The sequence below is a fragment of the Podarcis liolepis genome (genome assembly GCF_965112155.1).
Source record: "Podarcis liolepis genome assembly, chromosome: 6".
NCBI classification, from domain to species: domain Eukaryota; kingdom Metazoa; phylum Chordata; class Lepidosauria; order Squamata; family Lacertidae; genus Podarcis; species Podarcis liolepis.
Window position 1 is genome coordinate 55,650,919 of NC_139559.1, and position 13,011 is coordinate 55,663,929.

The 13,011-nt window shown below is 40.3% G+C and overlaps 1 long non-coding RNA gene across 1 annotated transcript in view; it reads right to left on the reverse strand.

The window, feature by feature from the left end:
- LOC310709731 overlaps positions 1-2,137 on the reverse strand; it is a 93,942-nt gene extending 91,805 nt beyond the window's left edge. Inside the window, exon 1 of the long non-coding RNA XR_014527647.1 lies at positions 2,002-2,137. This is a non-coding gene — a long non-coding RNA (uncharacterized lncRNA). The remainder of the gene's footprint in view (positions 1-2,001) is intronic.
- Between the last annotated feature and the right edge of the window lie 10,874 nt (positions 2,138-13,011).

Here is a 13,011-nt window from a genome sequence, read left to right on the forward strand (position 1 = left end):
TCACGTAGTCTGGGTAACCGGGTTCGCGTCTCCGCTCCTCCACATGCAGCTGCTGGGTGACCTTGGGCCAGTCACACTTCTTTGAAATCTCTCAGCCCCACTCACCTCACAGAGTGTTTGTTGTGGGGGAGGAAGGGAAAGGAGATTGTTAGCCGCTTTGAGACTCCTGAAGGGGAGTGAAAGGCGGGATATCAAATCCAAACTCTTCTTCTTCTTCTTCTTGTTCAGAAAAACACTTCCGGAGGTAGAGATTATACCTCTTCCCTCCTCCTGCCTACCACTGCTCTGAACAAATTGACAGCCTGCCATGACAGCATTTCAGGGAGAGCTGGGGGCAGAGGAGTTAGGAGATCAACCGTAGATCTCCTGCAGAATGTGTTGTTTGGCCCTAACCTACATATTTCAATGGAAGAGATTAATCACATGCAGGTATCTTCCTCACGTGTTGAACTCTTAATATTGAAATTGATGAAATACAAAAGTGCATAACTTTTCGATAGATAACGTGCTTTGTTTTTAAAAGGTGCCTTTGTCTAAATGAACATTTTACATTTTAAAAATATTTATTTCTTTAAATTCACCACCACCATAAACTTTTCTTGATAGTCCAAAGTAGATTTTATACACAACAACAACAACAACAACAACAACAACAACAACAACAACAACAACAACAACAACAACGGGTTGAAAACCAGCAAATAATAATATGTAGAAAATAAAATATAAAATACTATTTTCCCCTTAGCATCATTTTCTGACAGAAAACAGAAGAAACATAAGATTGTGTTGGGGAAGGCATAGCAAAATGAAAGAGACAAAAAATCATTTTCCATATCCTTACAACTGTTAGTGTCATCAATATCCTATGTGTCATCTGATCTGACAGAATAAAAAGCATGATATTATTGTCTCTCCTAAGGTAAGCCTGAAGAGCATTCACCTGTGCTGCTTTCCAGAGTATTGCTGATGATGGTTCAGAATCCTAGAAACACAAGCTATGTGTGCCATTTATTTCACCTACGTTGATAGTTTCCTAGTGTATGTTTTATGCAAAGAAAATATTATTCAAAGTTATTGTAGGATATATGCAGCCTTATACAGGGTGAGTCTTTTAAAAGAGGCCTTGTGGAACATGTGTACTCTTTATTCACGAGGCCTCTTTTTAAGGACTCATCCTGTATAACCAACATGATTAACCTAATTAAATCATGAATGGGGTTAAGACCATAGAATAACCAGTCCTCCAAAGCTTAGCTAGGTCACAGCCCATTACATTGGGAGGAAGGGTTACCAAACTCTTTGTTCTATCACTTCCACAAGATGAACTCTACCAATAAGGTGATCTTGAGCTGGATACTCCAAGCTTAGACTGCATGGCTTCAGCAAGCCATCTTTGTGTTTCTGTACAAATAATTTAGAAACTCTTATCTTTTAAAAAATAAGTTAAACTGCCTGTCTTGCTGCTGTATGGAAAAACACATTAATCTGACTTTTGAAGAGTTTGTAAGTAAAGCTTATAAGTAAATTACCAAACATGTGGTCTCTTTCTATGCTAAGGGAAGTGGGAAACTTTGGAAGCAATTTAGAAGGGGATGTTTTAAAGGTCTACAGCCTATATTTCCACACTTTACTTTGCTGCATGTTTTATGATTTTATGATCTAGACATCCATGGAATTCTTTTTTTATTATACCACAATACAAAATTAAAGACCAACAGTTAAAATGTTTTATGAAGTAAAAATCAAGTCCAGTCCTTGGAATACAGTTTTAAATCTGAACGATGCATGTAAAACCAATCCAAAACATTTGTAGCTTTCAGATATACAAATGTGAATTCTTTGAGTTTCTTTTTCCTACTGCCTGGGAGGCTTGGGAATAAAAAAGTTTTATAGGCCTGGGCAGTTAGTCTGGATATCATCCATGGGTTTCTGTTATGGAGGGTGGGGTGATTAAAAAAATAAATCTTCCTGTCAAACTAGGAATATGCCCTCACTTACCAAGTTTAGGATATTCCACCATTCTTCAGTGGAGTTTCTTTTCTTTCAGCAAAGTAAGTGGCTCATGTGTATGTCAAACAAAGCTTTAATAATAAAGAAAATTATAACACAATAACAAACTGTCTGAGAGAAACTGAGAGAAAACAACATCATGAGGCAAGAAGCAAGAATGACAGTTGGTCTCTCTAATTGAACTTAACTGAACACTTGAAGGGAGGGGCTGATTCTGGAGCAGAACACAAAAGCCCCGCCCACCAGATGCCAGACATTCTACTATTCAAATTAGGCCCCAGTGTTTTTCTAACCATTTCATCCATGCCTGTGGCTTAATTTGTAAGATGAAATTCTGTAGTAGAAGGAACTGCTGAAATGGCAAAACTCTGGCCAAGTTTGTTAAGCATCTTTTGCATGGCTAAAAGGTTGACCCAGTCCAGATGTGTTGCTAGAGAAATGACTAGCTAGTAGTGCTTCCAAAAAAAAGGACAGACTTTTCCTCTTCAGGCATGAGACCAGTTTCATTCAAGGAAACCAAACTCAGGATATGTGCTCATACTCCATAAGTCTCTCGACCCTCGGAGATTGGGGTGTGGGTAACATTGTATACAGCCACAGTCATGCCGCAAGTGGTGACAAATTCATAGAGCATAGGCCTATCAATAGGTAAATGAAAACTCAAGACTTGGATGTTGTAGCCTTTGGAGTTACCAGATACTAGGAACCAGGAATACTGTGTGGCTGTTGCCTTCATGATCTGCTTATGAAATTAAGCTTCCAGAAATATCTCTCTGGTTGCTGTTGGCAACCATATGCTGAACTAGATGGACCAGCAAGGCAGTGCTTACATTCTTATATCACCATTAATTTATAAAAGTAGTGAATTACTAACCCTACAAGTCATTGAGAAACAGTTGACAAAGCAAGAGGGGGCCTCCTAACACCTTTTTGTTTGCATGCTTCTACAAGTTTAAGGATGCAATCCTGTATACTTACTTGGAAGGAAGTCTTACTGAATTTATTGGGACTTGTTTCTGGGTAAACATAATTGGGATCATGGTGCAAATCTATTTGGCTTTGGGACCATTTAGAACAGGGGCAGGCAACTTTTTTTCTGTCAAGGGGCACACTCCCTAGGGTGAATCTGCTAGACCCAAAGGTGGGTGGGCTTGGGCTAAATTGGGTGGAGTCAGAACCAAAAGTTGTGGGCCACACCTTCTCTGTCTGTGTCTCTCTCTGTCTCCCTCACCCACCACCAGGAAGAAATTAAGTCGATGGTGCCACCACTGATTTAGAGAGTAGATAATTAGGACAGCTATTGCAGTGTTTCTTCCCCCCTTCCCCGTGTTTTATGATAGTAGAATTTTGTTGAAATAAAGACTGGAACTCAATATATCAGAAGCATTCCACCAAAGATGTCTCCTACACAAGCCTCATCCAAATTAATGAGAGGTGTGCAGGATATTAATATGACTGGAGAAGGCCTAAGTGGTTTCTTCCCATGATCCTTTGCCTTCCTTGCAACAGCTCTCGCCTAGTTATTTCTTTACTTTTAGTTCTGCTAGGAATTATAAAAATGATCTCTACCTTTTTCATAGGTAAATAATTTTAGAGCTGCTGTCTTTATATTTGCTATATGGGGGGGAGTGTAGAGAGAAAGAAAGAAAGAGAGATTTTACTTAGGTGAAAAGATAGAAATAATTTGAAATAAATGAATGAATGTTGACCAAAAAGAGTTCCAACCTAAACATAAATACTGTGTTATTTGCAGGTTCGATCAGAAATCCGAGTGCCATGCTCATTGCAATCATCATTCATGATGTGACTGTTATAGAAGTAAATGGTTTCTCTCTCACAAACCAGAATTATCTCACACAAAGCTATGGATGTATTAATGGCGCATGGGAGAAAGATTTATATGCCGGATGGGCCCATTGGAAACAAACCCCCTCTGCTTGTTATTGAACAACTGACAAAAAGAAGATGTACAGTACCCACATAATTCCTTATTCTCAGGAAGCTCTCTCACTTTATAGTAGGGTACAGCCATGAGATTTTCATGCCTCTAAATCTGGGAGCATCTATGCTCATGGATCACAGAAAACACATTGTGCCCCTCAGTATGAGAAATAATCACTGATAATATTAGCCCACATAGTGGTAAGTACCTTTCTTAGCAGTTTGGTCCATCAGAAGCCCTAGAATCCAGTACATGTGTGTATGAGAGGCAATCCTGGAACGTGCCAGCCTCTGGATTCTCACTTCAATAATGCTGAAGTATTGTTAATGCTTTGTTTGTTATTCCGTTGTGTATTTTTGTGTTTTTCTACTGTGATCCTCAGATGAATGGCAGTATTTAAATTTAATAAATAATAATAATAAATTCAGATGAGGACAAAATATTGCCACAGGAAGTCCAAAGCTATGAACACATCACAGCTGGAAATTGGGTCAGAAAATACTGCCACCTCAAAAAAAGAAAGAAAAGGCTATTACAGATAGGAATGCTATGTGAAGCAGAGAAGAAGACCTCTTACATAAGAACTTCTTCCTAAAAACAGAGATTTCTTATGTGCAGCCCAAGCATCACCTGTGGTGTACAAAGAAATGAATAGAAGAATAAATTATCAGCAATTTAATTTGACCCAAATAGAAGGATGCCCTGCTTAAGCTGTCAGCAGCCCTCATAAAGTCAATCACCTGTATTATTTAATTTCACCCTATAATACCAGGTACAGTATGCAAAATGGGTTATTATGATTTGAGTTGAATCACATATCTTTACTACCTTGCTTATAATGACTGAAATGGTTACAGAAAAATACTAAGGGGAAACCCACACATGATAAGTTTGGAGATCCTTTCTTTGTTAGTAGAAAACAACACATGAAAATTAATTAATTAAAGAATATCAGCTATCTTTCCCATATATAATGGTGTCATGTTCCTTTAGAATTTTTACCTTTTCTTCTGCTATGTTTTCTTTTCCTAGCAGCAAAGAGAACCCATATAATTTCATAAAATATCTGCAAATTTTTTTAAAAGAAAAAATAATGCTTTTGTTGCAAAAATGTTGGTGTGCAATTACTTCCATCTATTTTTTTAAGGCCATAAAGAAAAAGCACCTATTTGTTCTGCACTGCAACAATGCCAGCTGCATTCAATCAACTAAAAAGCTGCAAGCCATAAACCTTCCTCCACAGCTATAGAAGAAGAAGAGAGAGAAAAGGCAGGGCCATAAAAATTCATCAGGATAATGTAGAGATGAGACGCGTTTGAATCACCATCCCTGCAATCAACCAATCACTCATCCTGTGGCATTTACAGCACATCTCATTCCCCTGTTCCTTAAGGACAATTGATTTTCCTGATTCCATTAGCATAACGGCGAGGAAAATGACTGCAGTGCAATATTTCTGGAAAGTTCCAACAAGTAAGCTGTGTGCTGGAGTGTGACCACAATAATAAGCTACCTAGCTAGCAACTGTGTGTGCTGCTGTTGCCGCTGCCGCGGTATCACAAACAGCAGTAAAAAGGACACAGCCTAAGTAATTTTGGGTTCAAGCATAGAGAAATTCCCTCTTCCAAAGAATATGAAACCAAAAAACAACTTAGGCAAATAAACATAATTTCAAGGTGGACTGAACAGCTGGCAACATCCAGCAGCCTCTGTGTGTCAGTGTGTCATGGTTAATAATTCCATTTTCTGAAACATTAGCAAATACTCCTGCATTCGTTTTCCGGGGCTCCTGTTTTTCTGCAGCTTTATAGAGAGAGAAAGCAGCATCTGTAATAACCCCAGTTTCTGATAAATATACAAGAATAACTCCTCACGGATTCCCCAAAGAACACCTCTAATCATTCAGAGCATTACACAGTCATCAGCCCCAAGCAGGGATCTACTCATTTCTCAAATTTTCTCTTTAACTTGCAATGAGATAATAATGCACATATTGTCTTAAATTATTCAAGATGATGAAAGTTTACTAGTTGTGCATGCACTGTCTACGTTTAAACACTGCACATAATTATCTATGCCCTTGCAAATGCTCCTTAAAGATGCGTGCATTTTTTTTTGAAGTGCAATTCAGAGATGGCTCTATCTCAAACAACATAAAATGCATTTCCATCTTTTGAAGCATCCTTTAAACTTCTGGGTCCCTATCTGTTGTAAATATTTGAGTCCCTTTATAGTTGCGAACCCAGTGGGTTATTCATGTTAAGCCCAGTCTCTAAATTGAATCTGGAGTTGAGACGCTGCCCACCAAACAGCCTTCCAGTTACAACCAGTGAAAATCAATAAACTCCAACAATTTCATTGGACAACAGAAGCTGTAGGACTATATTATTGTAGGACTAGGACCCAAAATACCCTTCGTTGTTATTGGGTCCATAATGACAATAGAACCCATTGTCTCTCAACCAGATATCCTGGTGTGTTTGGCATTTGCGTTTGCATCCAGTGCTTTTTTCTGGGGGGACGCATACCCCTAAACATTCTGTGAATCTTTGTACTTTTGTCCATTTACTGTATTTATTTTCCCCGATTTGAACTATAAAATCGTGATTTTCTTGAGTCAAAATGAGAGTACCCCTAAAGATTTTTTAAGAAAAAAAAGCACTGTTTCCATCAATTTATTTTATAAGATAGTTAACATTATTTGTGCTGATTTTGCACCCACCCCCCCCCCAAAAAAAACCCCATCAAGCCCTAATTTTTTATACTGCTTACTGTCTCCACCCCCATGGTTATCCTTTTGATTTAAGTTGTCTATGCCTTCTTAGTGAAATGTCTCATTTGTAGTCCCATAAACAGCACTGATAATTGTAATGTTCCTTAATTCTCCTATGCTTAGATGTGCTGCTGCTGCTACTGTAGGTCAAAGGACGGGGGAAATTTTGCTCAGGCAAAGTGTGGTAGATCAGTTGCAGAGTGCAAATTTTGCCTTCAGGCAGTCTTGAGATCAATTCCCAGAGACCTCATCTAGGACCTTCTCTGAAATCCTGGGCAGCCACCGCCAGTCCATGCAGAAAATACTGAGCTAGATGGACCAAGGATCTGACCTAGCATACTGAGCAGCTTCCTATATGTTTCTATATTAACAGAAAGCACTGCTTGCCCACCCTCCCCACACTGGTATGGTTCCAGTTGTTGTTTCTCCATTTGCTGACCTGCACCTGCTGACCACGAATTTCAGTAAACCATAATGATCTTCACTGAACTGAAATGAACTTCAAATTAAACTATGCAGCCAACCGTTTGGTGTGTGGATGGCACTGAAAGAGGCATGTAGGACTCTTAAAGGGCCCTTTATACCAGCTGTCTAGGAAACACAGTACAAAAGAGAACCAAAAAGAAATAAACCTGCTCTCTTGGCCCTGCAATAACCAAGTGTTTACACAGTGAGAGTATTTCATGGTTGTTTTGTGGTGGTTTTATTGTGGCCGTGACGCTTTTTATTGTGTGTGTTTTTGTTGTTGAAAATTGCTTTGGCTGTCAATCTGTCAAAAAAAATAGTAAAATAAATCTAGGAGAGCTGGGCTCCAAAGGAGGCCATTGGGATTTCTTCTCACTGTGCCTGACCTTACATGGGGTGGCTAACCTCTTTCAGGCCAAGAGCCACATTGACTCGTGGTCAGGCTTGAAGAGGCTCAAGTGTAAAGTAGACATGGAACATTTTGCAGAGTTGGGGGGAGGTCCACAAATACCATTTTTCATCACAGAATCACAGCAGGGGGCCTAGAGGGATATATAAACTAGCAAATTATTATTATTATTATTATTATTATTATTATTATTATTATTATTATTAATTATTTATACTCCGCCCTCCATAGCCAAGGCCGGGCTTGGGAGGGTCACCAAAAAAATTCACTTCACAGCATCACAGTGTGGGTTCTATAGGAACAGTCGATGGTGATGATGATGATGATGATGAAGGAAACAGGACCTCTGTAAAGTAGGAAACATGGTTACTCTGAGTGAGTGAGTGAGTGAGTGAGTGAGTGAGTGAATAAGTGAATATATGACTGACGATTGTGAGGATTGTGAGGTGAGGTTTGCCTCTCTTGGTATCCCATAAAGCAAATCCCCTTGCTAATTGTCTAGATGGTGATGAGAGAAGCCTAGAGGGAAAACTACAAAGGCAGGGCAGCCAGACTGACTAAAGCTGCATGGTGAATGAAAGACCTTGTTCTAAAGGAGGAAAGAAGAGGGGACGCAACAAGCAAGGTAAAAGGAGGATAGGAAAATGGAGGGAATGGGAATCAGGAATTGATAACTTTGAGGAAGCTGGGGAAGTGAGAGACTAGCAGAGATGGTGAAAGCAGAGCTTGGGATTTAGGAAGGTTCAGACCATAAGCCTTAGGGAAATGCCCCGCCCATCCATCAGAAAGGCCAGCCAAGAATGGGAGATCCCAGGAACTAGCCCACCAGTCAGATCCAATTCCCCATGGCTGTCATAAGGGGACAGCAGCTGAGAACACGGTGGGGAATGCCAAAAGGATGGTTGGATGGGCAGAAAGAAATCAGTGTTGCCTGTAAGCAAACTATGGGCTCACAGTGGGAGGCGTGTGTGTGTGTGTGTGCGCGCGCACACACACACACACACACACACACACACCAAACCAGGTTTGGCTAACAAGTGAGAATGACGGATGTAAGAGCAGCCTTACTGAATCAGAACAATCCCCCCCCCGAAAATATCAGCACCAAGGTGATACAGCTTTGTAGGCATTTGAGGTGGTGACCATGACAAAAAGGTTTGTTTATCCTTGATTATTCACATACATAGATTTCCTTGCTCTTCCAGCTACCCTTTTATCACACAGGAACTTCTCCCCCCCCCCCCACTCTGTTTTGTACAGTGTTCTAAAGAGAGCAAACGCTCCCAGTCCTCCTTGGGGACACTGTATGATAACTCATGCAAGCATTATGGCTGCTGAGGGGGGTGAAAATCACCCTTATTAGCAAATTAAAAACCTGTCTGTACAGCAGGATGGAGAAGGACAAATTTGGAAGTTCTTTGCTCCAGCCCACAATGTAACACTTCTCAGATTACCACTGTGTATCTAAATACAGGCTCAGGTGCTTGACTCGGTTTTTAATTTATTGGCCTCAGGTTTCTGTTTTTAGATTCCTTTGCTGTCCCAAAGGCAAAAACTCTAGTTGATGTTTATATTACACATTCGATCCAGCCTAATCCCAAAGCATTTTACAAATGATTATACACAGAGATTGTTCATAGGTGCAAAGTGACAACCGAGAGCTATGTGTCTGACTTCAGGACTCAAATGTGAGTCACAGAGAGTTGAAGAAGCAGAGGAACAAGGCTGTAGTGTGAAGCTGATACTTCTGTCGTCCTCATCACCCAGCCTCACAGCTTTGGTGTTATGTTAATGCGCTAATAGTATGAGCTGCTGTTGTGAAACCAGGAGTGAGCCTATATAACATCTTCAGTATGTGTGCAAATGTAAGCAGTGGCTGCTTGCTTAAAAGTGCTGTCAGCACAGAAGCAGTTCCCCAAATATAGATGGGGGCAAAGGGTGCTGTTTCAGTTGTCCTTCCACACAGGACTGTGTCCATCCCCCGTCCCAAATGCGGACCAGAAGACTTGCCAGGCTACAATAGGTGATCCAATCCAAATGAGCAATTTCCTTGTGGCTCTCTCTCTCTCTCTCCTGTACAATTTTGTATCCCTCTTCTGCAGTACAACTTTCTGGATCTCTGGTTAATGAAACCAATACTAATGGGAAGGCCCTTTTGATGTGAACCAAAGCCTAGTCTATAGCAACACTACCATTAGGTAGATGTCATTCTAAAGGGAGATTCTGCTTTTGCAAATGATATTGTACATCTAACACAAAAAAGTGAACCAGGGCATTTTGCCGCCTGAGGCAAAGAAGAGGTTGGCTTCCCTGCTCTATTCCACATAAAGAAGCCAATCCTATGTCAACGCCAGTGATGGGACAATGTTCCACACTGCAGGTAACAGTAGTCAACTAGCTTAAGGGCTGCAGGACAGGCTGTGTGGCACACCCAGCTATGTTCATCAGCACCTCACTGCCACTTCCTGTTCCCAAGCAACTGCTGTTCAAGGTGGGCACCTCACACTGCCTAATGGCAGCACTCCTATATTCCGGTAATACATGTTACATTTCTTGTAGTGGTGCTATAAGTACTGGAGGACCTACCATGTGGATCACATCTGCACCATACATTTGAAATACTCCTATATCACTTTAACGTTCACAGCTGCCCCCAAAGAATTCTGGGAAATAAAATTTGTTGGGGGTGTTCTGCCCACACAGGATTCAGTTATTTAGTGAAAGCAAATCTGTGTATTGGTATTAGGTAGAAGGAATCACAATGCTGCCTCTTGCTGCTCCTTTAAGAAAAGATAGTGCCTTTCCTCCTTTTTAGACCCCAAGGCAGACTGGGAAATGTAGGCACAATATTCTACTTTTTATTGTTTCTGTCAGATAGCAAGAAAAGACCTCCCTTCTATTGGCTCTGGCCAGAGCGGAAAGAAACCCCCCTTCCTCCTTTGCAATCTAGTGGCAGTCTAGTTATGGCAAACCCAAAAAGAAGGGCGAATTCACTTTGTCCTTACAGAGCTCCACAGAGAACTTCATAAAAAGCTTCTAACAATCTTCATTCAGAGTCATAGAACAGCCTATTGGAAAGTGAGTAATATTTCTACATGTGCCTTGATTTTCTTCAATAAATCTTTGTATGAGAGCTTTGTGGAGTTGTGTTAATCCTATCCAGAGAGAGAAATCTCCAGATGGAACAGGAGGTGCTGGGAATTATAGCCCTGTGGAGGGTCTTCTAACAACTCTCAGCGCCTTTAACAAACTACAGTTCACAGGATTCAGGGGGAGGGGGCATGACTGTTAAAGTGGTAAGAGAGTGCTTTAAATGTATGGTGTGGGTGTCACCATGGACTATATTCCAAGGTGGCCATGTAATATCTATCATCCTGTATAAGGATTTATATAGGATCAAATCCTCCACCCATTAATATTGAATAACATTTTGTCTTCAAGACAAAAAGTTTTTCATAACCAGGCATTTGTTTTGAGATCTGATTTTTCAACAGTGAAAATGGCTATTCATTAGAGCAGACATGAATAATATTCACCAGGAAATTCACACTCACTGAACTGTTCATAGTCTACACATGGAAAGTTCTCAGAATGGCTCTGTGATGCTCATGAGAGAAGTCGAGAGTTTAGTGCTGGAAGAACCACGTGTGCTGCCTTTTATGCATTACAGATTGCATGTGTTATTCAAAAACTAGTTTGAGCCTCAGTGTCAGAAAAAGTAACATATAAGGCAGTCCTCAGAGGACACAAGAAACAACTCAGAATCTTAGGACAACAATTACCCTTCCCAACTGTAAATGAAGCAAAATAAAACCCTACCCCATCTTTAAATGTTTTTTCTGCACTTATACCATCCATATTTAAAACAAATGGGAGCTTTTGTTTCCATGGCTGATGAAAGAACCCTTTTTCCAGAATTTCACCCTTGCAGATAGAAATCTTCTTTTGATCTTTACCCTAGATATAATAATGAATAACATGTTCATTTGTTCTGCTTTAACCTAAACAATTCTCCTACTTTTACTGCATTAAACACCCTGATGAATCTATAGAGGACAGCCTTATTTCCATATTAATAGAGCAATTACATCCGATAATGAGGAAATAAATTGTAACTACTTTGACTATCCCAGCCAGAGAAAGTTCAGTTCTGATGCACTTAAAAAGACATAAAGGTTTTCTATCTATGGTTGCAGGTTGCTTCAGACCCAAGTGTAATGAAAAGGTTAATTTTTCAACAGCGCACTGTACTGAAGTGGCATTTTGAGGCTGCATAATAACTTTGAATATATAGAAGTGCTGTAGTTCATAATGAGTGGGGCAGGCATGGATCAAACCACATTGGCCCCGTGCTTTGTAGTCAGAACTGGAGAATTAGTCATTTGGGGTCCAAAGTAAAATGATGGTTAATGTCCCAGGTATAGTAGAATAGAATAATTAAACATCTATCCCAAACTAGAGTATGTTGCAAAATATATGAGCATCAGGAAACTCAAAAGAGTTTGGCAACCAACAATTACAAATTCATGGAAAGATATGCTTATTTGTGACTCCACAGTAAGGCTAACACCACTGTTGGGGAAGTATCTCAGCAGAGAACATGCAGAAAGTGCTCAGTGCAAAATGGCAACGAGAGGTTGCTCCATTTCTTGTATGTCACGTAGCCTGTGCCTAGAGATCTTAGATTTGTTGAACTGAAGTCTGACATGGTTTAAATAAAGGAAGCCAGTGAGTCAGAGCAGAGAAAATAGAAAGCTCTAGGCTTCTGATCCTGGGCACAGAAGCAGCAAAATGCTGCATTTCCAAAATCAAAGCCCTGGCCAGCAGTGAAAAGGTACTGATCTTCAGTTACTTTACATTTCTGAAGCACTCCTTGGGAGGGAGGGAATCATCCACTTTTTACTGTCCCTTCTGTCATTGGGATGATACTATACCCCCGTGATTTAACTTTGAAAATGGGAACTATTATGGGAGAAAGAGGGAAGCAGTCGTTTTAAGGGGTCTGTCTGGCAGACACAGTTTTGAGCAGCTTTAACAAACGACTGAAATGGCTTTTGACCAGTTTTTTATTATTAAAGTTAAAATTGAGAACATAAATCCCACCCTTTTAGATTTCTTAATAAGAATCAAGCTCTTAGGGCTGGCATAGTCATCATGTGTAAAAGTAACAAGGGAATGCATGGCCACTTTTGATAAACCTTGTGAAAGGTGAATTGAACAGAAAATTTGGGCAGTGCGTGCCAGTCGATGGAGACAGAAACAGGGAATTGTGGAGGTGGAGTCTGTGAGGGATGATGTGGGCCAAGGGTGAAGCAGATAGAACAGGAAGGCACTTTGTTGTCATTTGCTGCTACTGCTGCGGTAATTTTATAGCACTTTGAACAGAGCTAAGCTTTTAGCATGTGATCC